The sequence below is a fragment of the Ursus americanus genome, chromosome 18 (genome assembly GCF_024610735.1).
Source record: "Ursus americanus isolate L20-20 chromosome 18, mUrsAme1.1.p, whole genome shotgun sequence".
In the NCBI taxonomy this organism is placed as follows: Eukaryota; Metazoa; Chordata; class Mammalia; order Carnivora; family Ursidae; genus Ursus; species Ursus americanus.
The window spans coordinates 2,987,845-3,011,449 of NC_142144.1; the positions used below are offsets into that span (position 1 = coordinate 2,987,845).

Below are 23,605 nucleotides of genomic sequence, written 5' to 3' on the forward strand. Positions count from 1 at the left end.
ACAAAAGGAGAAGGGCGCTGGGTTCAGCTAAGCCTTTGCAAATACTCTTATCTCCTGTCAAGCCCGTTACCCGGCCCTCACTCCACCACCGGCACCCCCGGACAGGACCTCTGTGCCCGGGGCTGCCAGGAGCTATGGATCTGAAGCTGGCCCCACGTGCTCCCCACCCTGGGGGAGCTCTCTGTCTGGGGGAGCCACACCCATGCACCAATGGTCACAGAGCATGGTGCCAGGTTCTAGAATTGGCTTCTAGAGCGGGCAGGTGGGTTGATGGAAAGTCAAGGAGGCCTTCCCAGATGGTGCTTGACCAGAGGCACCGGAAATGCCCCCGAAGCGAACAAGCCACAGAAACAAAGGCCAATGGTGTGGGGGAAGCGAATGGGAGGAGGCTGGAGGAACAGGAGGCTGGGCCTGGAGGCGGGAGTGGAGTCCAACCAGCCAGCAGCAAGAGAGGCCGACCAGGGAGGCGGAGGTGCTCAGAGCCCCCTGTACCCTGAGGCCTGGAGACAGCAGAGTGGGCAGGCGGGCGAGCCCCCGGCACCCCACAGTGGGGGATCGCGCCAAACTTGCCGAAGGTCGTGACGGCCCAGGGACGAAGGAAACCAACCTTCTGGGGCAGCGGAAGAAACGGGGTCAAGAGCAGGGCTCTGGACTCAGACTGCGGTACTCAAGACTGGCTGGGTCTCTCAGAGCGGCCCAGGCGCTGTGGGCTCTGCTTCCTCCCCTGGAAAATGGTGGTGGCGTGGGGACAGACCTGCCTGCTAGGGCTGTATGTGATGGCAAAGGCACCACGAGCCTGAGGCATTTAGTCCAACCCTCCTTAGGAAATGCTGGGGGAAGGAGGTGGGCCTACTCCTGGGGGATCGGGCAGCCTTAGCCAGTCCTAAGCAAGGAGTCTGCTGTCTGTGTAGCTCGGGGCTCTCAGAATCCAGTCGTCCCGTGGCCCAGACCGACTCTGGTGGGAGAAGGAGTGGCGGGAAGCTAGGATGTGCAGAGGATGCCCTCACGAAGCGGCCACTGGAGCCCTTGGCTGCCAGACTCCTCACTGGGAGAAGGGCGTCTCAGATTTCGGGGCACAGCAGAATCCCATGGGCCTCTGGGCTGCAATTCTAACTGGCCACCTGTAGGGTCCCGTGTCTAGTCCTGATGTGACTGGGACACTTGGAGATTCCATCCTGCTGTCTCACCCATTGGCAGAGACCTCAGCCAGGCCTGGGGTCTCCCCTGCACCCCTAGCTTCTGCTCCTTCTAAGGCTGGCCGGCCTGGCTCTCCCCTGCCACTCCATTCAGCCTCCTTCTCTCCAGTGCTCCCAGATCCCCAGCCCAGTGGCAAGCCTGCGGGAGGCCCGCTTTGGTCAGTACTCCCCTCCTCTCTGCCCTGAGGGTGGGGAGGGCCTGTGGTAGCCTAGTGGGGCTGGGAAGCAGCTGGTCCGGGCCAGCATCCTGAGGGCTCCGGCTGTCCGGGGATGCACGTCTCTCCTTCCTCCTGCACTCCGGGTTTGGCCCCGGATGGTCTGTCGGGTGTCAGAGTCCACAAGTGCCCCTGGTGAGGCCACAGACATCTCAGTCCCTGTGAAGTGAGTCCTGCTGCCCACAGCCAGCTCTCAACACTAGAAACCACGGCACGAGCATGGTGGTGGAGGGTTACAAGGCTCTGAGCTGCGCAGTGGCTAAAAGCCTGAGTTCTGGAGTCAGACACACCCAGGCGCCTCCCTACAGCTCAGTTTTCTCATCTGTAAAATGGGAATGGTCAGACCAACTCGTCTGGTGTTTTAAGGGTGCTTACACCAATAATGTGGGACACTCAGTGCAAGGCCTGGAACCTAGTAAGCACTCAGAAGGTACAGTTCACAAATCTTTCTCTTCTCTTGTTCCTTTTGAAGTACGTCATAAAATTGAAGGGGGGGGGCTCTACACAGTTGTGTGAGTCGTGCACAAGAATAGACGGGTCACCAGCACCAGCTTCGGGACTATCGCCTTCCAAACCCCCAGATCCCTCCCGCTGCCCCTTGGCAGTCAGACCCTCCCCTTCCCCCCCTCCCCCGTCACCGGCCCGTTCCATGTCCCTACAGCATCGTAGCTAACATTCTGCCCAATCTGTGGTCACAAGATTTTCTTCCAAAAGAGTCAAAGTTTTGCATCATATATTCGGATCTGAGTCAGCGTTTGCATTAGGGGTGAGGCACGGGTTAAGGCCCAGCAACTTTTGCGTCGTGTACTTTAAAAGTCTGTCGTTGGGTGCGCAGACATCTAGGATTGTTATGTCTTCGGGGTGAGTTGACACTTGCATCTCCATGTCATGTCCCTCTTTGTCCCTGCTGGTTTTCCTAGCTCTGGAATCTGCTGTGACACCAACCCGGCCGCGCTCTGGACTCCTTGACTGGTATTTATGTGTCCGTTTCTACCCTTTGATTTTTAATCCACCTCTATCGTATTTGAAGCTCGTTATAGACAGCCTCTTGTTGGGTCATGGATTTTAATCCATTTTGACAATTTATCTTTTTTCTTTGGTGTGTTTAGGCCATTCGTGTCTTATTTTATTGTGTAAAGAACACTTAACATGATATCTACCCTCTTAACCAACATGTAAGTGTAAAGCCTTTTATTACTGACTATAGGGAAGCCGTTTACATTTATTTTTTTTTGACAGACATTATAGCATTTTATTTTATTTTTTTCTTCCAATTTTTTATTTAAATTCTACTTGGTTAACGTATAGTGTTATATTGTTTGCAGGACTAGAATTCAGTGATTCATCGCCTACATACAACACCCAGTGCTCATCACAAGGGCCCTCCTTTATCCCCATCCCCCATCTAGCCCCTCCCCCACCCACCTCCCTCCATCAACCCTCAGTGTCTTTTCTCTTTCTTTCCTCAGTTTCTCTTATGGTTTGTTTCTCTCTCTCTCTTTTTTCCCTTCCCATACGTCCATCTGCTTTGTTTCCTAAATTCTGTATGAGTGAAATGATATGGTATTTGTCTTTCTCTGACTGACTTATTGCACTTAGCATAATACACTCCAGCTCCATCCATGTCGTCGCAAATGGCAAGATTTCCCTCCTTTTACTGGCTGCATAATATTCCATTGTGTGCGCGTGTGTATGTGTGCATATACGCACGCACACACACACACGCACACACACGCACGCACATATACACCCCACATCTTCTTTATCCATTCATCAGCCCGTGGACACTTGGGTTCTCTCCATAACTTGGCTATTGCTGATAATGCTGCTACGAACATTGAGGTGCACGTGTCCCTTTGGATCCCTTTTTGTATTTTTGTACCCTTTGGGTAAATACCTAGTAGTGCAATTGCTGGGTCATAGGGTAGCTCGATTTTTAACTTTTTGAGGACCCTCCATACTGTTTTCCAGAGTGGCTGCACCAGCCTGCATTCCCACCGACAGTGTAAGAGGGTTTACCTTTCTCTGCATCATCATAACACCTGCTGTTACTAGTGTTGCTAATTTTAGCCATTCTGACAGGTGTGAGATGGTATCTCATCGTGGATTTCATGTGCATTTCCCTGATGATGAGTGATGTTGAGCCTCTTCATGTGTCTGTCAGCCATCTGGATGTCTTCTTTGGGAAAACGTATAGTCGTGTCTTCTGCCCATTTCCTAACTGAATTGTTTTTTGGGTGTTCAGTAAAAATATGGGACACTTCACGAGTTTGCGTGTCATTCTTGAGCAGGGGCCATGCTAATCTTCTCTGTATCATTCCAATTTTAGTGTGTGTCTGCTGAAACAAGCACTGCATTTAATGTAATTATTAGCATGTCTGGATTTTGGTCTATCGTATTATTATTTTCTATTTGCCTTTTTTAAATCTACATTTGTCTTTTCCTGCCCTTCAAACGTTATTTGAAAACTTCTCAGTGTTCCATTGTCATTTATCAGTTGGGTTTTTTTGTGTGTTTTGTATGTGCACTTTTTAGTGGATTGTGTAGGGGCTAACAAGTGTGTCTCTAAGTTTACTTCACAATCTATGCCATGTCGGTATTTTACCATGTCGAGGAGAGAGCATAGATCCTCACCGGCACGTTCCTCCCTTTCCCCATTGCCCTTATGTTATAGTTGTCACATGTATCAGGCCCAAATACATTGAAAGTCCCACTAGACAATGCAATGGTTTTTTTTTTCTTTCAACTATCAATTATCATGCATATCTCTTAAAAATTAAGGGGGGAAAATGGTCTATCTACCTATTTACGATTTCTGTTCTTGCGTCATTCCCAACGTTCCAAATTTCCCTCTTGCTTCATTTCCCTCTCACCTGAGAACTTCTCTTAAGCGGTTCTGCTGCCACAAATTCTTTCTTTTCCTTCATCTGAGAAAGTCTTTATCCCTCTTAAAGGATATTTTTGCTGAATTGACAGCTTTTTCTTTCGATGCATTAAAAATGTTATTCCACTCCCTTCTGGCCTCCATAGTTTCCAATGAGAAGTCTGCAGTCATTCTTTTTTTCCTTCAATATTTTTAATAAAGGATGTTTCTTTCTCACAGCTCTCAAGATTGCTCTCTTTGTACTTAGTGGTTGGCACTTTGGCTATGATGTGTCTTGGTGTGGATTTCTTCAAGTTTAAACTGTTTGAGGTTCACTCAGCTTCTTGAATCCATAGGCAGGTTTGTGTCTTTTGCCAGATTTGGGGAGTTTTCAGCCATTTTTCCTTTGACTACTTTTTTATGCTTTGCCCCTTTGTCCTCTCCTTCTGGGAACCCAGCCAGTGTCATGAACGTTAGAGCTTCCATTAGAATCTCACGGGCGTCTGAGACTCTGCTCCTTGTGTGTGTGTGTGTGTGTGTGTGCGTGTGTGTTCCTTCAGTCTACTTTCTCTCTGTTGTTCAGGATGGGTGATTTCATATGTCCTATCTTCCAATTCATCACTCTTTCTTCTCTCTTCTGTATTCTGCTCTTGAGTCCAAACCCATCCATTGAGTTTTTAAATTTCAGCTATTATATATCTTCCAGTTCTGAAATTTCCACTTGGCTCTTTTTTACATCCTCTCTTTCTTTGCTGAGACTATTTTTTCCACTTGTTTTGAGTGTATTCGCAACTACTCACTAAAGCCTTTTTATGATGACTGCTTTAAAATCTTCATCACATCATTGGAAGATCTCTGGCATTTCAATGTTGACATCTATTACTTGTTTTTTTTTTTTTTTTCCATTCTGTTTGGGATCTGCCTGGCTCTAGGTATGACCACTGTTTTGTTGCTTTTTGTTTGTTTGTTTTAATTGAAACCTTGACATTTTGGGTATTATGTTATGAGGCTCTGGGTCTTATGTGAAGCTGTTTTAGCTGGCTTCCTCTGACTTTGCTCTGGTAAGGGGTTGGGATGAGGGGTACCATTTCATTGTTGCTGCCAAGTGGAGAAACAAGTCCAGACCCGACCTGAGAGAGCTGCTCCTTGTTAGTGCTGGGGGTCAGAGTTCCAGCTCCCCAGTGGGCTTCTACCAATGCCTCCTTGGCTGGAAGAGGTGGGAGTGCCTTGGGCCTGCTCCCCACATGGCCTCCACACACACTGCAGCAGTGAGGGCAGGGGGTCACCAGCCAGCAAAAATGAATTCCTGGCCTCCTAATTGTCCTTCTCTGATATAAACCCAGCAAAGTGTGTGGAGGTGAGTTGTCCCAGTGCAGGCTGGTGAGGGGAGACTTTTGCTCCCTAATTTGCTTTTGCTGGCCAGGGCAGGGGGGTGCCATTGTGGTTGGGGTGGTCTTGGGCTGCAGAAGAGTGGTTATTGTCTAAAAGTTTTCTGTCTTGCTAAGCTGTCCCTCTTCTGGTCCTTTGGCTCAAGACGGCAGGCTTTTGTCAGGCTTTTGTGTCTGTGCCCACTGTTCATTTCCAGGTTGCTGGCTTTTCAACGACAATATAGGAGGCTGAAAGAAAACCTGGGGAACTCACCACCATGGCATTCCTTAGGTCCTGAGGTCCCCAGTGGCCTTCTTCACCCCTTTCTGGAGACTTCTTATGTTTTATGTATAATGTTCAGGGTTCTTAGTTGTACTTAGCAGAGGAATACGGAGAAGTATGTCTCTGTTACATCCTCCCAGAAACAGAGGTCATTTAAATTTGATAAATATCATCAAGTAGCCCTCCAAAAATGTTGCTGATTCATCTTGAACTAGGAAATATTATACCTTGAGTGTGCTTTAGACAGATACACATAGATATACCCTTAGGACTTAACCAACATCCCAATGCCTGCCTGTTGTAGTTAATCAGGGATGGATGGATGGATGGATGGATGGATGGATGGAATACAGGAAAGGCCATCAGGAGGCCAGTACACAGTCCAGGCAAGACATCACAGCATCAGTGATGGCCATAATACAAATAGCAATTACTGAGTTCTTCTGCTTTGCCAGGTAAACATTTCTGCCACATCATCTCATTCAATCCACAAAGGAGATATGGCACTGAGCTGAGATTCAAGCCCAGAGACCCCTGGTTCATGGACCCAAGATGTCCCCACTCTTCTTTCCCACTCAGTTGCCCAACTGTGAGAAGGAATCCCAACGACAAGGAGACGACAAAGCCAGAACATCCCGCGGATGATCAGAGGTTTTCCTGCCCCAGGGAATGTTGGTTAAGCACGTTTCAGAGTCTTCTCCCTGAGACGGAAACCCAGGCTGTGCTGTATTCATGTATTCAACAGACATCAATCAAGAGCTTGCTCTGTGGCTGAGCTCTGTGCCAGGTGCTGAGGGCACACTGTAAGCAATAGGACAAATGTGATCCTTACCCCAGGGACATCAAAGGGTCTGAAATCACCCTCCCCCACCCCGAGTCCACCCTGTTGAAAGCAAAGGGGCAGAACCACTCCCACCAGATGGCCTGCCCCATGCTCAGCCCTTCAGTCCCAAGGATTCTGTGAGTAGCAACAAATATCGGTGGTGGGCATCCAGACCACGGGAAGGGTAGCTAGCTGGAGGAAATGACCCCAGGGTTTGAGGGACGCTCAGCTCTGGCTGTAGCTTAGGGTCAGAAGAGAGAAAGCCCGTGCCCCCAACTTAGCACACCTAGTCCATGCAGTTGTGAGGTAGACTCATGCCATCTGTAGAAACTCAGCTGCCAACCAAGCCAGGCAGCTGGGTTTCCTGGGGTCCTCAGGCCTGCCTGCAGCCCTCCTCTGACTCAGTTTCCCCAACTATTAGTAAATAAGTGCATACATTCCTCCCTCTTCTCTCTTTCCTCCATTCTCCTCGGTTAGGTGAAGATGGGAGGCAGTGCTTCCTCTAATACCTGAGGCTCTGGAATCTTCATTTCATTTCCAGGGAGGGAGCATCTTATCCTGTGCTAATCCCGGATTCACCATGTGTGTTGACATCTGGGTGCCAAGGCTCGGCCTCCTGGGTGCCAAGATCACCAGCCTGCCTTGTGTGTGGCACTGCTAGCCAGCCCTGGGTCCCCGTTCTGGCACTGGAGACTGGAGTGGGTCCGCCAAGTGCTGCCCGGATGGGAGGCTGGTCGCCATAGTGATGCCGCTGCACCAGACTGCCATCCTGCACCGCGGCTGCTCGGACAGACCCGTACGCAAGTCCTCTCCGCTGTTCTAGGACCCCCACCCCACCTTGCAGCATAGGGAAGGGTTCTGGAAAGGATCTCCACATACTGTCACGTGCCACGTGGTCACCAAGAGGGTTGTGATGGCGGCTTGCTCCAAAGAGTCAGTGTAGAGCCGAGATTCACCATCTCCATCTACCTTGAGGGGCTCCAAACTTTCCCGACTTCCTTCTGCATAGACCTCATCACTGTTCTAACTGCACTGGTGCTGCTATAACTATGGTTTTGGGTCTCTTTGCCCCTCTGGAGGGTACGTTCTGTAAGGACAGGGCCCTCCTCCCATCGCGTTCTCCAGAACCCCCCAGCTGCGTACAACCCTGGAGAGAGAGCCGCGGCTGGACCAACTGCCCTTTGCCGCACAGAAGATGGACAAATATTTTACGAACACTGACTTTATTCGTGGTGCCATGACAGCAGTGGGTATACAGGCGGTGCTTAATAATGACTTACCAAGAGATTAAGTTAATCAGCTGGAGAGTTGGGGTGGCGGCTTTTGAGCATGCTGTCATGCCAGAAAGTAAGGAACTTGCTCAAAAAGCAAAAGATTGGGTTGTGGTCACGGGGACGTGGGAGCCCACCCGAAGAGCCACCTCTGCTGGAGGGTTCGAGGGGGAAAACACATCATTGGGTCACGGCCCGGAGTGTGAACTAGATGTCTGCGAGTCCCCGCTGAAAGAAAGAAGCGGCGGAGGGGAGAGAGAGCTGTTCCTCATGGGGGAGCCCCTGCTCCCAGCGCAGCCACTGCCCCCGCGCCCCCAAGCTGGCATGTGCTGTGACTGCCCGGGAAGACACACGGACCCCTTGAGGACAGCAGGGCCCCGGGGAGGGGTCGGATGGGGCGAGAAGGGCTCTTCACCTCTGTGGCTTTCTTTTCAAAAGCCATAACCCCAGGGGCGCCTGGGTGGCACAGCGGTTAAGCGTCTGCCTTCGGCTCAGGGCGTGATCCCGGCATTATGGGATCGAGCCCCACATCAGGCTCCTCTGCTGAGAGCCTGCTTCTTCCTCTCCCACTCCCCCTGCTTGTGTTCCCTCTCTCACTGGCTGTCTCTGTCAAATAAATAAGTAAAATCTTTAAAAAAAAAAAAAAGCCATAACCCCAGACTCACCATGAGAAAGTGCTGGGCAACGCCAGACTGCGGGACATTCCGGAAGGCACCTCGCCAGTGCTTCTCCAGCCGTCCCGGGCGCCGAGGAACAGGAAGAGGCGGACGCACTGTCACAGATGGGAGGAGACAGCCGCAGAACGCACGTGGCGAAAAGTCCGATTCTCAGCAGAACCCACATGCGGTCTGTGCCAAGTGCGGCTTCTAGTCGTCCGCGCACCTAGTAAGTCTGCAAGGATGGGGGATCTGGGAGAAGGGTCTACAGCAACCCCTTGTACCCGCAGCTTTTCTGTGAATCTAAAAGCAATGCAAAATAAAGAGTCTCTTTAGAAAAGAATAGGGCGTGAGCCTTGCGGGGCCAGAGAGCACGTGGGGGGCTTTGGCTCTTGCGCTGAGGCAGCACTGCACACCAGAGGCTGGTCTCCATCCTTCTTCGAGTCTTTGTTTGCTGCAGGTGCACTGCTGCCCTGTTCCGCCCGGGGAACAGGTGGGGCCCAAGGAAGCCAGGCCCCTGCGTGACCCATGGGGCTGCAGCTCCCTCTGCAGCGTTGTCCCAGCCCTGCAAAGCTCTGGGGGTCACCTCGGTGAGGCGGCACATCCACTCCCTGCTCCACTCACTGACCCATATCTTGACCGGGGTCCCCACATCCCCGGCCTCTGTGGACCCCCTGGTGTTGTGTGCAGAACTTTGGGAGTGTGGACGCGAGTCAGGGGAGCCTCGTGGTTAAGCCCATGGGTGCTGGCCGGTCCTGGCTCTAACGTTACTCACACGTGCAGCCCCTTTGCCTATGTTTTCTTGTCTGTGTATAAGGCACGTCAGTAACCAGACCCAGTGCAGGGTGGGGGTCTGGAGGGTTGAATGCGGCAGTCCAGGGCTGGTGCAGGGCTGGGGGAGGGAAGTGCCATCTGGGTGGGGTGCTGAGCTCCTGCATGTAAGGTGGCTCAGAGGGAGCGGCCAGGTGACAGCAGGGACAGAGGGCCTGGAAGGAGAGGCGGGTGTGCAGGTGGGCAGGCCTCCTCCACCTCCTCCGCCCCTCCCCCACACCGACTTTCTGCTTCATCCTAAGGCTTTGGGGAAGACGACTTCCCAAGAGCTTACACACCATGTTCTTCCTCCATATTTTAGAGAAGGTTCAGCTGGGCGCCACAGCCCCTTCCCCGGGAATGCAGGGGCACACTGGGCGAGTGTAGATGGACTAGAAATTCTGGATGGACTTCTTCTCCTGCTTAAGGAAAGGGATGATCTACCAGACGTAACATTGATTCAAAGAGCTCTACAAGTCTTCCTAAAATGAGAAACTATCGGGGCGTCCGGCTGGCCCAGTCAGTGGAGCATGCAACTCTTGATCTCGGGGTTGTGAGTTCGAGCCCACGTTGGGTGTAAAGACGACTTAAAAAAAGAAAACCTTAAAAAAATAAATATAAAATAAATGAAATTAGCAGCTATCGTGATGAAAGCGGCCACATACCAAGGGCTACCACAGTGACTTCATCCACTCCTGGTGTCTCCCCTTCCCCCCTTGACAAGGGCCCTGCACAGAGCCCCGCCTGGCACTCACGACCCCCGGGCTGAGAGCTGTACCCGACAGATCAGTCCAAACATTGTTCGTGGAGCTCATTAAGCACCAGGCATGGACAGGGAGACTAATACAGCCACAGAGCCACGGCCCTTGGGAGCGACACAGAGCCAAAGAGCTGTGCCCCATGGTGGGAGTGAGTCCTGTAGATGTGTGTGAGGGATAAAAGAGTGGGTATGGTCAGGCAGGCTCCCTGAGGAGGAGACCCCCGAGAGCCTGAGGGGACACAGGAAAGGTCCTAGCAGCAGGAGCCAGGGAAAGCCAGGCAGAGGAGAGGAGTGCTCCAAGTAGCAAGCACAAACAGCTTATGCAAAGGCCCTGTGGCAGGAAGGAGTTGCTGAGCCTGAGGGCCAGGATGCGATCAGCTGGAACATGTGGAAGTTGCAGGCCAGGCTGGAGACTGCACAGCCTGGACAGGCGTGTTTCCTTCCGCTGCTCGGCAGAAGCTGGAGGCTGCAGTGGTTTTACAAGAAAAGGGAGAGTGTGGACATACTGGAGTGGTATTTAGGAAGCAGAACCCGTAGGAGGTGGTGGCCAACTGGATATGGGGAGTGAGGTGGTGGGAGTCAAGGGTATGACACCAGTTCCTAACTGAGGCATTTGGGAGATGGGGGAGCCTGTGCCCAAGGCAGGGAGCCCCACGGGTCTGCCCTTCATCTGCCCCCTCTCAGGACTCCCTCCCTCGCTGTCAGGCCCAAGTCACCAGCTCACGCTCTGGGCTGTGGGCAGGGCCGTTCTGCTCCATCTGCCTGTGCGAGCGCCGTCTTGTTTACCCCCCCAGAGCCCTGACATGTACGTGCCTTGTCATTTCCCCTTCATAGCAGAGGAAACCAAAGCTCAGAGGGGTTCAGCAACTACCTGGAGGCCACACGACAAGGGGGCAGGTAGGACTCAAACCCAGATCCGTGTGACGCTGAAACGCACGCCCTCCGATCGCCGGTGCTGCTTCTCAACGGCCGATGTCCAGGGGCCACTGTTCCGAACCCTCACTGACCTCCTCCCCACACGGCGTGGCGTGTGCACGTGCGTGTGACAGAGCATAACTTGTTTTCTGGTGTCCTTTTAACGGCTTGTAAGCTAGCCATGCGACTGCTATTCTCTCCGTGGGTACCCTTCCGATTCTCCATCCTGCTGAGTGCAGAGAGACCTCAGAGTCCTGCCCTCCCCCCTCCCCGCCCATCTCTCCTGTTAGGTCAATGGGGTTAAGACCAGCTCAAAGTAACACAAAAGTAACAAAGCCCAAAGTAACACACCGTGAACAAAGTCCGAAGGAGGGAGCTAGGGCTGGTCAGGTGGGGGGCTCCTCCTCTCCTGCGGGTGGAGAGCGAAGACCACGTGTGGCTTCTACCCATGTCCCACGTGATGCATCACCCCCCAAAGAAACCCTGTACCCATTAAGCAGTCGCTCCCCGCGCCCCCTCCCCCAGCCCCTGGCAGCTGCTCACGTGCTTTCTGTCTCTGCGGATTTGCCGACTGTGGGCGTTCAGTATCCACGGAAGTTACCATCTACGGTCTTCTGTCTGGTCTCTTTCACCCAGCATGGCACCTTCTAAATCCATCCATGTCGTAACAGGTCAGTCCTTCCTTCCTTTTTATGGCTGAATCGTTTCCTGTGTGGACACACCACCTTATACTGACCACGCATCACTTGATGGACATTGGGCTTGATTCCACTTTACGGCTATTAGGAATAATGCTTCTCTGAATTATTCTTTGAACACCTGTTTTCAGTTCTCTTGGGTGCATAACTGAGCGCGGAACTGCTGGGTCATATGGTAACGCTGTGTTTAACTTTTTCGGGAACCACCAAACCGTTTTCCAAAGGGGCTGCTCCATTTCACATCCCTGCTAACAATGTACAAGAGCTCTGATTTCTCCACATCCTTTCCAACACTGGGGTTTTTTGTTTTGTTTTGTTTTTTGTTTTTGTTTTATAATAGCCGTCCTCCTGGGTATGAAGTGGTATTCTCACTGTGGCTTTGACCTTTATATTCTAGCTGGCTAATGGTGTTGAGCCGCTTTTCATGTGCTTGTTGGCCATTTCTAGACAGTCTTTGGAGAGACGAAGGTCTGTTACGTTCTATTAAGGTCTTAAACATTAAGGTCTGTTCAAGTATTTCACCTGTTTGTAAGTTGGGTTGCCTGTCTTTGGGCTGCTAAGTTACAAAAGTTCTTCATGTATTTTGGATATAAGACTTTTACCAAATATATGATTTGCAAATATCTTCTCCCATTCTTTTGGGTTGTCTTTTCACTTTCTTGATGGTGTCCTTTGAGGCACAAAAGTTTTTAATTTTGATGAAGTCAGATTTACCTATTTTTCTCTTTCATTGCTTACGTTTTGCTTTAGTGTCTAAACATTCATGGCCAAATCCAAGGTCAAGCAGATTTATTCTCATGTTTTCTTCTAAGAGTTTCATAGTTTTACCTTTTACCTTTAGGTCTTTGGTCCACTTGGAGTTCATTTTTGTATATGGTGTGAGGAAGGGGTCCAATTTTGTTCTTTTGCTCATGGATATCCAGTAATCCGAGCACCATTTGCTGAAAAGATTGTTCTTTCTGTACACATCGGTGTCCACAATTCTTCTACTTATAAGGGCATCTGTCATCTTTGATTGGGGCCCACCCCAATGACCTCATTTTAATTTAATTACCTCTTTAAAGACCCTGTCTTCAAATACAGTCACATTCTGAGGTTAACGAGGGTTAGGAGTTTCAACCACATGAATTGGGAGGGGGTACAGAATTCCCCCATAACATGCTCATCGTTTTTTCCCCTAATCCTTTTAATACGGTGCTATTACATCAACTGATCTCATATGTTGAATTGCTCTTTCGTTCCTGGAATAAATCCAGGTGTAATCCTCTTCATCTGCTGCTTGCTGGTCTTTGGTGGAGGGTTTCTGTGCCTGCATCCACAAGGGGTCTTCATCTGGCTGTGGTACGAGGGCCATGATGGCCTCATACATGACATGGAAGTGTTCCCCCTCCTCTGTGTTTGGAAGGGGCCGAGAAGCATTGGTGTTCCTTCTTCCTTAAGCATTTGATGTAATCGGCCAACAAGGCCATGTGGCCCTGGGCTTTCCTCTGTTGAAAGTTTTTGAACACCTGTTCCATCTGTTTACCTATTTGGGGTTCATTCAGGTTTTGTGTTTCTTCTCCAGTCAGTTTTGACGGCCTGTGGATTCCTGAGGGTTCGTCCGCTTCATCCAGGTTATTGGGTCTGTTGGCACACCATTGCTCCTAAGGCTCTTCTAGAGCCCGTGTTATTTCTGTGAGGGCGGCAGGAACCTGGTAGTGCGAGCTTCTCTCTTGTTTTCCAGGCCAATCTGCCTAAAGGATGGTCAGCTTTGTGGACTTTCTTTTTTTTAAGATTTATTTATTCATTTGAGAGAGACACAGAGAGAGAGACAGAGAGACAACGAGCAAGGAGGGGGAGAGGGAGAGGGCGAAGCAGACTCCCCACTGAGGAGAGAGACCAACAGATGCAGGGCTCGATCCCAGGACCCCAAGATCACGACCTGAGCTGAAGGCAGTCGCTCAACCGACTGACCCAACCAGTTGTCCCTGGACTTTTTTTTTTTTTTAAACATCTTTTAGTTCAGTTGGTCTCCTCTATTGCTTTTCTCTTCCTTATTTCACTCATCTCCACTCAGATCTGTATGGTTTCCTCCCTTTTGCTTTGAGTTTAGTTTGTTCCTTTTCTACTTCCTCTAGGTGGGAGTTCAGGTGATTGATCTGAGAGGTCTCTTCTTTAAAAAAAAAAAAAAGATTTTATTTATTTGTTTGTGAGAGAGAGTGAGAGGGAGAACATGAGCTGGGGGGAGGAGCAGAGGGAGAGGGAGAAGCAGGCATCCTGATGAGCAGGGACCCCTGATGCAGGGCTCAATCCTAGGACCCCAGGATCACAACCAGAGCAGAAGGCAGACACTTAATTGACTGAGCCTCCCAGGCACCCCCCCTTTTGAAAAAAGATTTTATTTATTTATTTGAGAGAGGGAGAGAGTGAGAGAGAGGGCATGAGCAGGCAGGGGGGCAAGGGACAAGCTGACTCCCTTGAGCAGGGAGCCCGATGAGGGGCTGGGTCCAAGGACCCTGAGATCATGACCTGAACTGAAGGAAGATGCTTAACTGACTGAGCCACCCAGGCGTCCCTACTCTTTTTTTAAAAATATAGGTATGGTACAGCCATGAATTTCTCTCTGGGTGCTGCCTCTGCAGAACCCCATACATGTGGCATGTTTGGTTTTTTTTCACGTGTTTAGTGTTTTCTAGCATCCCCTGTGATTACTCCTCCGACCCATCAGTTGTTTCAGAGCGTGTGGTCAAATTTCCATGAATTTGTGAATTTTCACGTTTTCTTTCTGTTACGGATTCCTCGCTTCATTCAGTTGTGGTCAGAGGAGACTGTATCATTTTAATCTTTTTAACGAGTTATTGAGACTTGTTCTGCGGCTTCACATGTGGTCTGTCCCAGCGGACGCGCCACGTGCCCTTGAGAACACGTGTGCATGTGTGTGCACTGCTGTGGGGCAGAGTGATCTACGTAAGGGCGAGCTCCAGTTGGGTCGTAGTATCCTTTGTGTCTCCGTCTCCTGTTGCCTTGCCCATCGTGTCTACTTGTTCCATCCGCTATTGAGAGGGAAGCGTTGAAGTCTCCAACCATTACTGCTGACCTGTTATTTCTCCCTTCGATTCTGTTAGCTTTTGCTTCCCACTGCCCCATTTTGGGGGCTCTGTTTTTATGTGCATATATGTTCATTGTTGTTGCTTGTCCTTGGCACATTAAACCCTCGACCGTTATATACTGCATTTCTTTGTCTCTTGTGACAGTTTTGGTCTCAAAGTCTAGTTTGATACCAGTAGAGCCGCTCCAGCTCTCTTTTGGTCATTATTTAAATGGAATATCTTTTTCTGTTCTTTTACTTTATTTACTTACTTATTTTTCAAATATTTTATTTATTTATAGGTCAGAGAGATTGAGAGAGGGCACAAGCAGGGGAAGCATCAGGCAGAGGGAGAAGCAGGCTCCTGCTGAGCAGAGAGCCTGATGTGGAACTCAATCCCAGGACCCTGGGATCATGACCTCAGCTGAAATCAAGAGTCAGAGGCTTAACTGACTGAGCCACCCAGGAGACCCTCTATTCTTTTACTTTTAAATTGTTTCTTGGGTTCTAAAGTGAGTCTCTTTTTGTAGGTAGCATATGGTTGGATTATCTTTTTTTCCCTTTTATCCATCCTGTCAATCGCTGCCTTTTAATTGGATAATTCAATCCATTTATATTTAAATATTTATTTATTTGAGAGAGAGAGAGAGAGCATGAGCAGGTGTGCACGAGTGGGATGGGGCAGAGGGAGAGGGAGAGAGAAACTCTCAAGCAGACTCCCTGCTCAACACTGAGCCCAGCGCATGGCTTGATCTCACGACCTTGAGATCATGACCTGAGCTGAAACCAAGAATTGGATGTTTAACTGATTGCACCACCCAGGTGCCCCCATTTACGTTTAATGTAATTACTTATACAGAAGCCCTTCTGTATAAGTCTATATGTCTTAAACATTTAATTGTGCCCAATTCTCCCACCACTGTCCTCTTTTGTATTAGGTATTTGCTACTGTACCATTTTCTTCTCTAAATTAAATATGTTTTAGTTATTTTCTTATTGGTTGCCCTGGAGATTACAATCAACATATTAACTTATAATAAGCTATTTTGGATTGGTTTCAATAACATACAAAAATGTTGTTTCTCTATCATTCCCTCACGTTGTTATTGTTACAAATTGCACTTTTATACATTGTTTGCCCAGGGACATAATTACTGGTTTATGCAGTTGCCTTTTAAATCACATAGGTTTAGGGGCACCTGGGTGGCTCAGTCGGTTGAGTGCCTTTGGCTCAGGCCCTGATCTTAGGGTCCTGGGATTGAGTCCCATGTGGGGGCTCCCTGCTCAGTGGGGAGTCTGCTTCTCTCTCTCTCTACTCATGCTCTCTCTCTCTCTCTCTCTCTCTCAAATAGAGAAATAAAATCTTTAAAAATAAATAAATAAATCACATAGGTGGAGAAAGAGGCGTTACTAACCAAACATATATTCCTGCTGACTTTTGTTTCTACTGAAGCTGTTCCCTTTCCTGTTCTTTCTTCATGTGGATTCAGGTTACTCCCCCCTGTCCGTTCATTTCTCAAAGGGCAGGTTTACTAGCAGCAAACCCTCTCGGTTTTTGTTTATCTCAGAATGTCTTGATTTCTCCCCTCCCCCCCCTTTCTTTTTGCAAGACAGTTTTGCTGGATATAGAATTCTTGGTTGATGGGATTTTTCTTTTTCTTTTAGCACTTGGCATATGTCACCGTGCTGCTTTCTGGCCTCTGTGGTTCCTTATGGCAGATAAGCTCTTGGTCTTACGGAGGACCCCCAGGACACCAGGATTCTCTCTGTCTTTCAACAACTTGATTACAGCGTACAGATCTCTTTGAGTTTACCCCAACTTGGATAAACTTCTTGTGCTTCTTGGTTTTTGCAAACTCTTCCTTTCATCAAATTGGGGAGATTTTTGGCTATTATTTCTTTTTTTTCTTTTTTTGAGATTTTACTTATTTATTTGACAGAGATAGAGACAGCCAGCTAGAGAGGGAACACAAGCAGAGGGAGTGGGAGAGGAAGAAGCAGGCTCATAGCAGAGGAGCCTGATGTGTGGCCCGATCCCATAATGCCGGGATCACGCCCTGAGCCGAAGGCAGACACTTAACCGCTGTGCCACCCAGGTGCCCCTTGGCTATTATTTCTTAAAAGATCCTTTCTTCCCCATGCTTCTGTCACTCCCACTGTGCGTGTATCAGTATGCTGGATAGCATTCCACGGGTCTCTTAGGCTCTGTTCATTTTTCTTTCTACTCCTCAGTCTGGATCATCTCAACTGGCTTATCTTTATGTTCTGGGATGGCTCCCTCTGCTTGCTTGACTTTGCTGCAGAGTACCCTTCAGTGCCTCCTTTTGTTTCAGTTACTGTCCTTCTTGACTCCAGAATTTCTATTTAGTTCTTTGTAGTAATGTCTATCTACTGTTGTTATCTATTTGGTGAGATCTCATGCTTGTGGTTCCCTTGTCCTTTGTGCTCGGTGTCCTATAGCTCTCGATCGTATTAACAGGGTTGATTTAAAGTCTTCACTCAGCAAGTCCAACATTTGGGCTTGCTTCCTAAGGGACCATTTATTTTCACATTTTCACCCCTACGTGCAGGCCATACTTTCTTGTTTCTTTGTATGCCTCATGATTTTGTTGCCGTTGTTGAAAATTGGACGAATTGAACCCCAGGGTTTGCTGGTGCTGCTGCTGCTGCTGCTTGACGTTTCTGACCTTATTCTGCAAATGCAGTATTCTGTGCTGTGTGTGGCCAGTGAAGTGTCTGTTTGGTTAGCTTACTGGTCAGCTAGCTAGTCAATAGAAATTTCCTTAAATGCTGTGATTAAGCCGCCTTCTTCTTGATTGTTTCCCAGTGTACGTAAACCTTTGACTTGTTTCCAGAGTTCAGATAAAGTTTATTCTGACGGGGCGCCTGGGTGGCTCAGTTGGTGGCCTTCGGCTCAGGTCACCATCACCAGGTCCTGGGATTGAGCCCCGCATTGGGCTCCCTGCTCAGGGGGGAGTCTGCTTCTGCCTCTCCCCCTGCTTGTGCTCTCTCTGTCTGTGTCTCTCTCTCAAATGAATAAATAAAATCTTTTAAAAAAAGTTTATTCTGACATCTTTTGCCAGTTTTGTTTGATGTTTCTGCAGAGTTATGGGCCCTTGGCGTTCTGTGCTCTGACATTTTTGCTGACTTCATCTCAGCCCATTGCTGGTCAGATCTCTTTGTCTCTGACGTTTTTGTTCCTCTGTGATACATGTACTCTTGTTTATCCTATTGTTACTTGTGTTTGAATCCAAGGATTCACTTCTTCCACCTATTTTGTTGAAGTTTCATCTATTATCTGTACAAAGATTTCTTCTCCCCTTTAATTCTCAATTTGGTCTGTCTGGAGTTCCTATTAGATGACATAACACCACTTTCCTGTTTCTTAACTGAATTTTCCAATTTTTAAATTTCCCACCTCTTTGCTCCTCTAAACTCCAATCTGGTTGATTTCCTCAGATCTATCTTTTAGGAACTAATTCTCTCTTGAACATTGTCTAAGCCACTACGTATCCCTTCCTTTGAGTTTCAAATTTCACTGTAGCCTATATCTTCGATTTCTACAACTTCCAAGATTTTTTTTTCAAAATTTCAAGTTTTTTATTAATCTTTTTTTTTAAAGATTTTATTTATTCATTTGGGAGAGAGGGAGAGAGCACAGGGGGGCGGTCAGAGGGAGAAGCAGACTCTCCACTGAGCGGGGAACCTGACGTGGGACTCGATCCTGGACTCTGGGATCATGACCTGATGCCCAACTGACTGAGCCACCCAGGCGCCTGTTATTAGTTTTTTTAAAAATATTACTTATTGGGGCACCTGAGTGGTGCAGTTGTTAAGCGTCTGCCTTCGGCTCAGGGCGTGATCCCGGCGTTCTGGGATCGAGTCCCACATCAGGCTCCTCTGCTGGGAGCCTGCTTCTTCCTCTCCCACTCCCCCTGCTTGTGTTCCCTCTCTCGCTGGCTGTCTCTCTCTCTGTCAAATAAATAAATCTTTAAAAAAAAATTTAAAAAATTACTTATTGTATATCTTCAATCATTCTGAACATACTTGTCTTGTAATCTTGGGGTTCCTTCTCGGAGGCAGGGGATATGAGGAGGGACTACAGACGGGGCTGTGATGTCACAGGACATCAGTGCAGATAGCTTTCCCACGGGTGGCCAAACCAAGAGGTTGGCACCGCGACCTTCTAACACCAGGGGCACCTAAACTTTGAGCAAGGATTCCGGGGGCCCGGAGATTGGAGCACCTCGTAGGCCCGTCCCCTCTCCCGTTATATCACGACCATTTCTTCAAAGACAACTCAAGTTTTGGTACATAGCAATACCTGTTTGCAATGGAAGAAAGAAATGATCATTGAGAAAAATGAAGTGAAATCACTCACAGTCCTAGTCTCCGTATGTAGCTGCCATGACCCCCCTAGCCAGCTCCCCGGCTCCTTTCCTCCACGGCACTAAACACCCCGAGGCACACGGCATATTTTACTTATTTATGATAGTCTGTGCGCCCCCAGGTGCCTGTCGGCTCCGCGGCAGCTGGCTTTGTCTTGTTCCCTGTTGGATCTGCCATGCCGGGAAGTGGGACTTAGGGAGCCATGCCCTCCACCCATCCCTACGCAGCGGATGAATGAATGGATGGGGACACTGTCTTATGAGTGTGTCCTTCTACCACAGCTGTCCTCACAGCAAGCCTATGAGGCAGGCATATATTACCCCCATTCTACGGATGAGCAGGCTGAGACTCTGGGGGCCACCCCCTGTCTTCCTGCCCTGCCTCCTGCTGACTGCCTGTCTATGACCCACCTCTGTGGCTGCAGCCCACTCCCTCTGTTCCCCCAAGCTCCCAGATCACACCCAAGCCCTCTGCACTGTGTGCTTTTAAGGACATTACTATTGCTTTTATGCAAATGATCTTCCACTTGGGGCCAGGGAAAATGGGGAAGTGAGAAAGCTCACCTTCAAGCCCCATCCCCTGATGGGGGATCCCCACACTTTTCTAAGAGGACCACCAGTTGGCGAGCATGGGCACGTGTCCTCAAATACTCCCCCCACTACCAAAACACAGGCTCCTGGAAGGTACTTTCCTTGCAGGTGCAATGTGAACCCTCCTCTGTGTTCAAACCATGGCTCAGGCCAGGAATGCAGCCTCACGGCGCCACCATTTTCATCTGTAACTTGGGCACAATCACCCCTCCCTCACAGAATTGTCTGGGGAGTCAGTGAAATTGTGTATGTAAAGCTTTTGACACCGTGTCTGGCACACGATAAGTGGTCAAAAAATGACTGTGTAATTAGAAACCTCTGCTCTTCACCACCCAGAGCTCTCTGCAAACCAGCCTTTCTTTGCAGAGACAGAAACTCCTTTTCTTTCTTTCTTTCTTTCTTTCTTTCTTTCTTTCTTTCTTTCTTTCTTTCTTTCTTTCTCTCTCTCTCTCTTTCTTTCTCTCTCTCTCTCTCTCTCTTTCTTTCTTTCTTTCTTGTTCTGAGGGCTGATCAGTCTCCTGGGAAGGACTCACAATAATCAAACTTTTAAGAGACTTGTGTACGAACTATAACGCAATAACAAACAGCTCTGTGCCTCCACGGGCATGGTGGGTAAAGACTGCGTGAACCAGGAGGAGGCAGTCGAGACCCTGGGCCCCATCCTGGCCCTAACGCGGCTTTAAGGCCATGGCTTTACGGCCTCCCTCCCGCGGGCCAGCTGCCTTAGCTGCAGCAGGTCTGGCTGCACTGACGTTTGCAGATGGAGTCTGGAGGACGGGACAGGGGTGCAGAAAACATTCATTGGTTCACTCCAGACCCCTTGTAGGCCCTGGGGATGGACCCCTGCTCTCACGGAGCTGCCGCAGTGGAGGGGCTTGAGGGGGGTCAGCCAATCGACAGACCCTGTAAGCAGGAGATGGAGGCGGAGAGGGGAACCACGACCAAGGGAGGGGGCCACAGGCGGGGCCTCTGGTACACACCCCTTCCCCCTCCCACAGCAGGAGACTCAGGTCCTATTTTTGTAGTCCACTGACAGATGAGGAAACCAGACTTGGGGAGATTAAGTGACTCCATTCCGGGCGCTCAGCAGTCCCCAGAGGCCCAACCTCAGTGGTGTTGAAACTCTGGGAGCCTGGGCTGGTGGGGGGGACGGGCATTGGGGCCATGCCGAGTTTCTTCCCAAGGCAGCCCTGCCTCTCAAGAGGCCCTAGGGAGGAGCCCCTGCACTAGGCCTGACAGGTAGTTAGCCAGGGGCCATAATGCCCAAAGGCCAGGCTCCGTCACATTCCTCTTGCAGATTCTGCCTCCTAGAGACTTTCAGCCTTGCGTAAGGCTACCCCACTGACCCACCTGGGCAAGGTGAGTGGCAAGCAGGACCAGTGGGCACGAGGAAGGGAAAGGTGGGGGCCTGGGTCCTTCCATCCAAGCCAAGGTCCCCAGGGAGGGCCCAGGTTCCTGCTGTATTCCTCATGGGGATACTCCTGGGGTCAGCAGAAGGCCCAGGGAGGCTCATCAGGGTCCTGGGCATTCGGTCGGCAGCCTTGACAGCCCGGCTGGTCAGGGGCAGCCTCTGTGGACTCCAGCCAGACTCTGGAAGGCCAAGACCAGGTGGAGAGGCTCTTTGCTCTGGCCTGAGGAGTGAGGTGGGATCAGCCCGACGGCGAGTGCCTAAGATGTCCTAGAGGATGAGACCCAGATGGCAGGAAAGGAATGTAGCCTTGGGGGTGACTAACACAGGAGTCTGTAAACCCAGGGTATCAAATCAGGGCTCCGGGAGGGGTGCAACTAGGACCTTGGGTCTGAGGTGTCAGCCGGCAGATTCTCACCACCTACCATCCACTCCTCGACCTTCTCCCACTTTGTAAACCAGAAAGGCAAGGTCTTCCCCCCCTGCCAGCACCTTGCTCTGGAGTCCCGCCTGGGGTGTGTAGGAGGTCCTGGGCTCCCGGCAAAGGGGCTGCGTGGAGGGTGGGAGAAAGTTTCAGCCTCTCCTGTAAACTGTTTCCCAGGCCCCGCGGGGCTTTGGCATCTCAGATCTCTCCCACTTACTGACTCTGTGACCCCGAGCAGATCACTGCTCCTCCCAGAGGCTCAGTTCCCTCACCTGTGAGCCTGGGACGACACAGTGGGTCAGTGGGCGAGGCGGGGCAAGGGGCAGGAGCCCGCACTCACTTTCATATTAACATGTGTGCATTTCCGGGGGGCAGAACTCCTGCTCACCCTTAAGTAAGCCCAGTGACCCCATCGGCTTGGGATGGGTCCAGCCCACACAAGGAAACTCGACCTGCCGGTTGGCAGGTTCAGCCAGCACAGGGGAAAACTTGTTTTATTTTAGACGTTTTTATAGGGGCCTAACCTACACAACACGCGTCCACCTTACGTTCCAGCTGGATGAAAGTGTACTAATGCATGCATCTGAGGAATGGCCATCCAAAACAAGACCCGAAACGTGCCCACGAGCTGAGCCTTTCAAAACACATAAAGGCCAAGGCTCCTTGTTTTTACCTTTGTGGCCCACTCTTGGAATCTCAGGACGGGGACTTTCATCTCATTCCTGCCCCTCACTGGGCAGACGGGGAAGCTGAGGCTGGCGGGCGAGGTCTTTGCTCAGGGCTGGCCACAACTCCCGCTCATCGCCAGCTCCCGCGGCTTGGCACCTTCCCCACCACGGGGAACTGGGCTCTCGGCCCCGCGCGCCCCGGGAACGCGAGCGGGGTGGCGGGCGCAGGCGGAGGTGGGTAGATAGAGGGGGGCGCGGCCGAGAGCGGCTCCTCCCCGGGCGGGGCCGCCCCTGCGCGCGCGCCGACGCTCCGCCCCCGCCCTCCGCGCGCGCCCCCGCCGGGCTAATTAGGCGCGCGGTTTGTTTACAAACACGGGGCTCAGCAGGTGCGCGCCGCCCCAACTGTGCGCTCCGGGGTTCGAGGGCGCCCCCCCATCCCCGGGCTCCGGGGTCCCCGGGCGGGAGAGGCGGCGGGTGGGCCGGTGCTGCCCGCGCTCCTGCCTTTTCCACGCCTCCCGCGGGCACCAGGAAATTCGCCTGTAGGCGCAAGTCCCCTGCGCGGGAGGGCGGGCGGCAGGGACGTAGGGCGGGCCGCGCGGGCCCAGGCTGGGGGCGGCCGCCGGGGGTCCCCGCCCCGCCCCGCGCCCCCCCCGGGCCGGGCCCGCTCGCGGCCGGGTCGGCGGGGCGGGCAGCGGGCGGGGGCGCGCGGGGCGGGGCGCGGCGCCGGCGGGGCCGGGACATGTAGTCCGCGCGCCGCGGCCTCCCCTGGGCGGCCCTGGCGCGGGCCCGGCCGCGGACTACGACTCCCGCCAGGCGTCGCGGCGCAGCGCATGAGCCCTGCTCGGCTCCGGCGCGTCTATTATGCTGCCGGGGCCGGCGAGCCAAAGAGGAGCCGGCCGCGCGGGCCGGGAGGGACGGCCGGTGGAGCCGCCGAGGCCAAGTACGCCTTTCTCTTGCTTCCTTGCGCGCGCGGGGCGGCGGGCGGCGCGGGCGGCGGCGGGCCGGGCGGGCCGGGGAGCGCGGCCCCGTGCGCCCCGCGCGGGCCGCCGGCGCGTCCCGGGTGCCGGGCGCCCGGGCCGCCGCCGCCTTTGTGCGCGGCCACGATGCAACAAAGCGCGGCGGCCGCCCGGGGTCGCGGCGGCGGCGGCGGCGGCGGTGGCGCGGGCTCCCTCCCTTTCGCCCTCGCCCGCGCCCTCCCGGCC

At 51.5% G+C, this 23,605-nt stretch overlaps 1 protein-coding gene, 2 long non-coding RNA genes and 1 other non-coding gene across 8 annotated transcripts in view; 2 read left to right on the plus strand and 2 right to left on the minus strand.

The window, feature by feature from the left end:
• The window catches only part of LOC148108540 (uncharacterized), a 16,843-nt gene extending 8,179 nt beyond the window's left edge, over positions 1-8,664 (plus strand). The window contains exon 2 of the long non-coding RNA XR_015727261.1: positions 6,380-8,664. This is a non-coding gene — a long non-coding RNA (uncharacterized LOC148108540). The remainder of the gene's footprint in view (positions 1-6,379) is intronic.
• Positions 3,658-3,761, minus strand: LOC123775771 (U6 spliceosomal RNA). The gene has a single exon (XR_006775156.1). It is a non-coding gene; the product is annotated as a U6 spliceosomal RNA (small nuclear RNA).
• LOC123775637 (uncharacterized) lies at positions 6,915-22,666 on the minus strand. 4 transcript variants are annotated; one of them, XR_015727259.1, is made up of 3 exons: positions 11,116-22,666; positions 8,684-10,086; positions 6,915-8,246 (listed from the first exon to the last, which is right to left on the minus strand). It is a non-coding gene; the product is annotated as an uncharacterized LOC123775637 (long non-coding RNA). The 4 variants fall into 4 exon arrangements; XR_015727260.1 differs by having other exon boundaries at positions 8,127-8,246; positions 8,684-21,860; positions 22,409-22,666; XR_006775125.2 differs by having other exon boundaries at positions 8,127-8,246; positions 8,684-11,568; positions 11,703-22,666.
• A 521-nt stretch (positions 22,667-23,187) lies between these two features.
• Positions 23,188-23,605, plus strand: part of BRD3 (bromodomain containing 3) — a 31,930-nt gene continuing 31,512 nt past the window's right edge. For both annotated transcript variants that reach the window (XM_045770992.2, XM_045770994.2), the window contains exon 1: positions 23,188-23,343. The gene's annotated coding sequence lies outside the window, so the exon portion shown is untranslated. The remainder of the gene's footprint in view (positions 23,344-23,605) is intronic.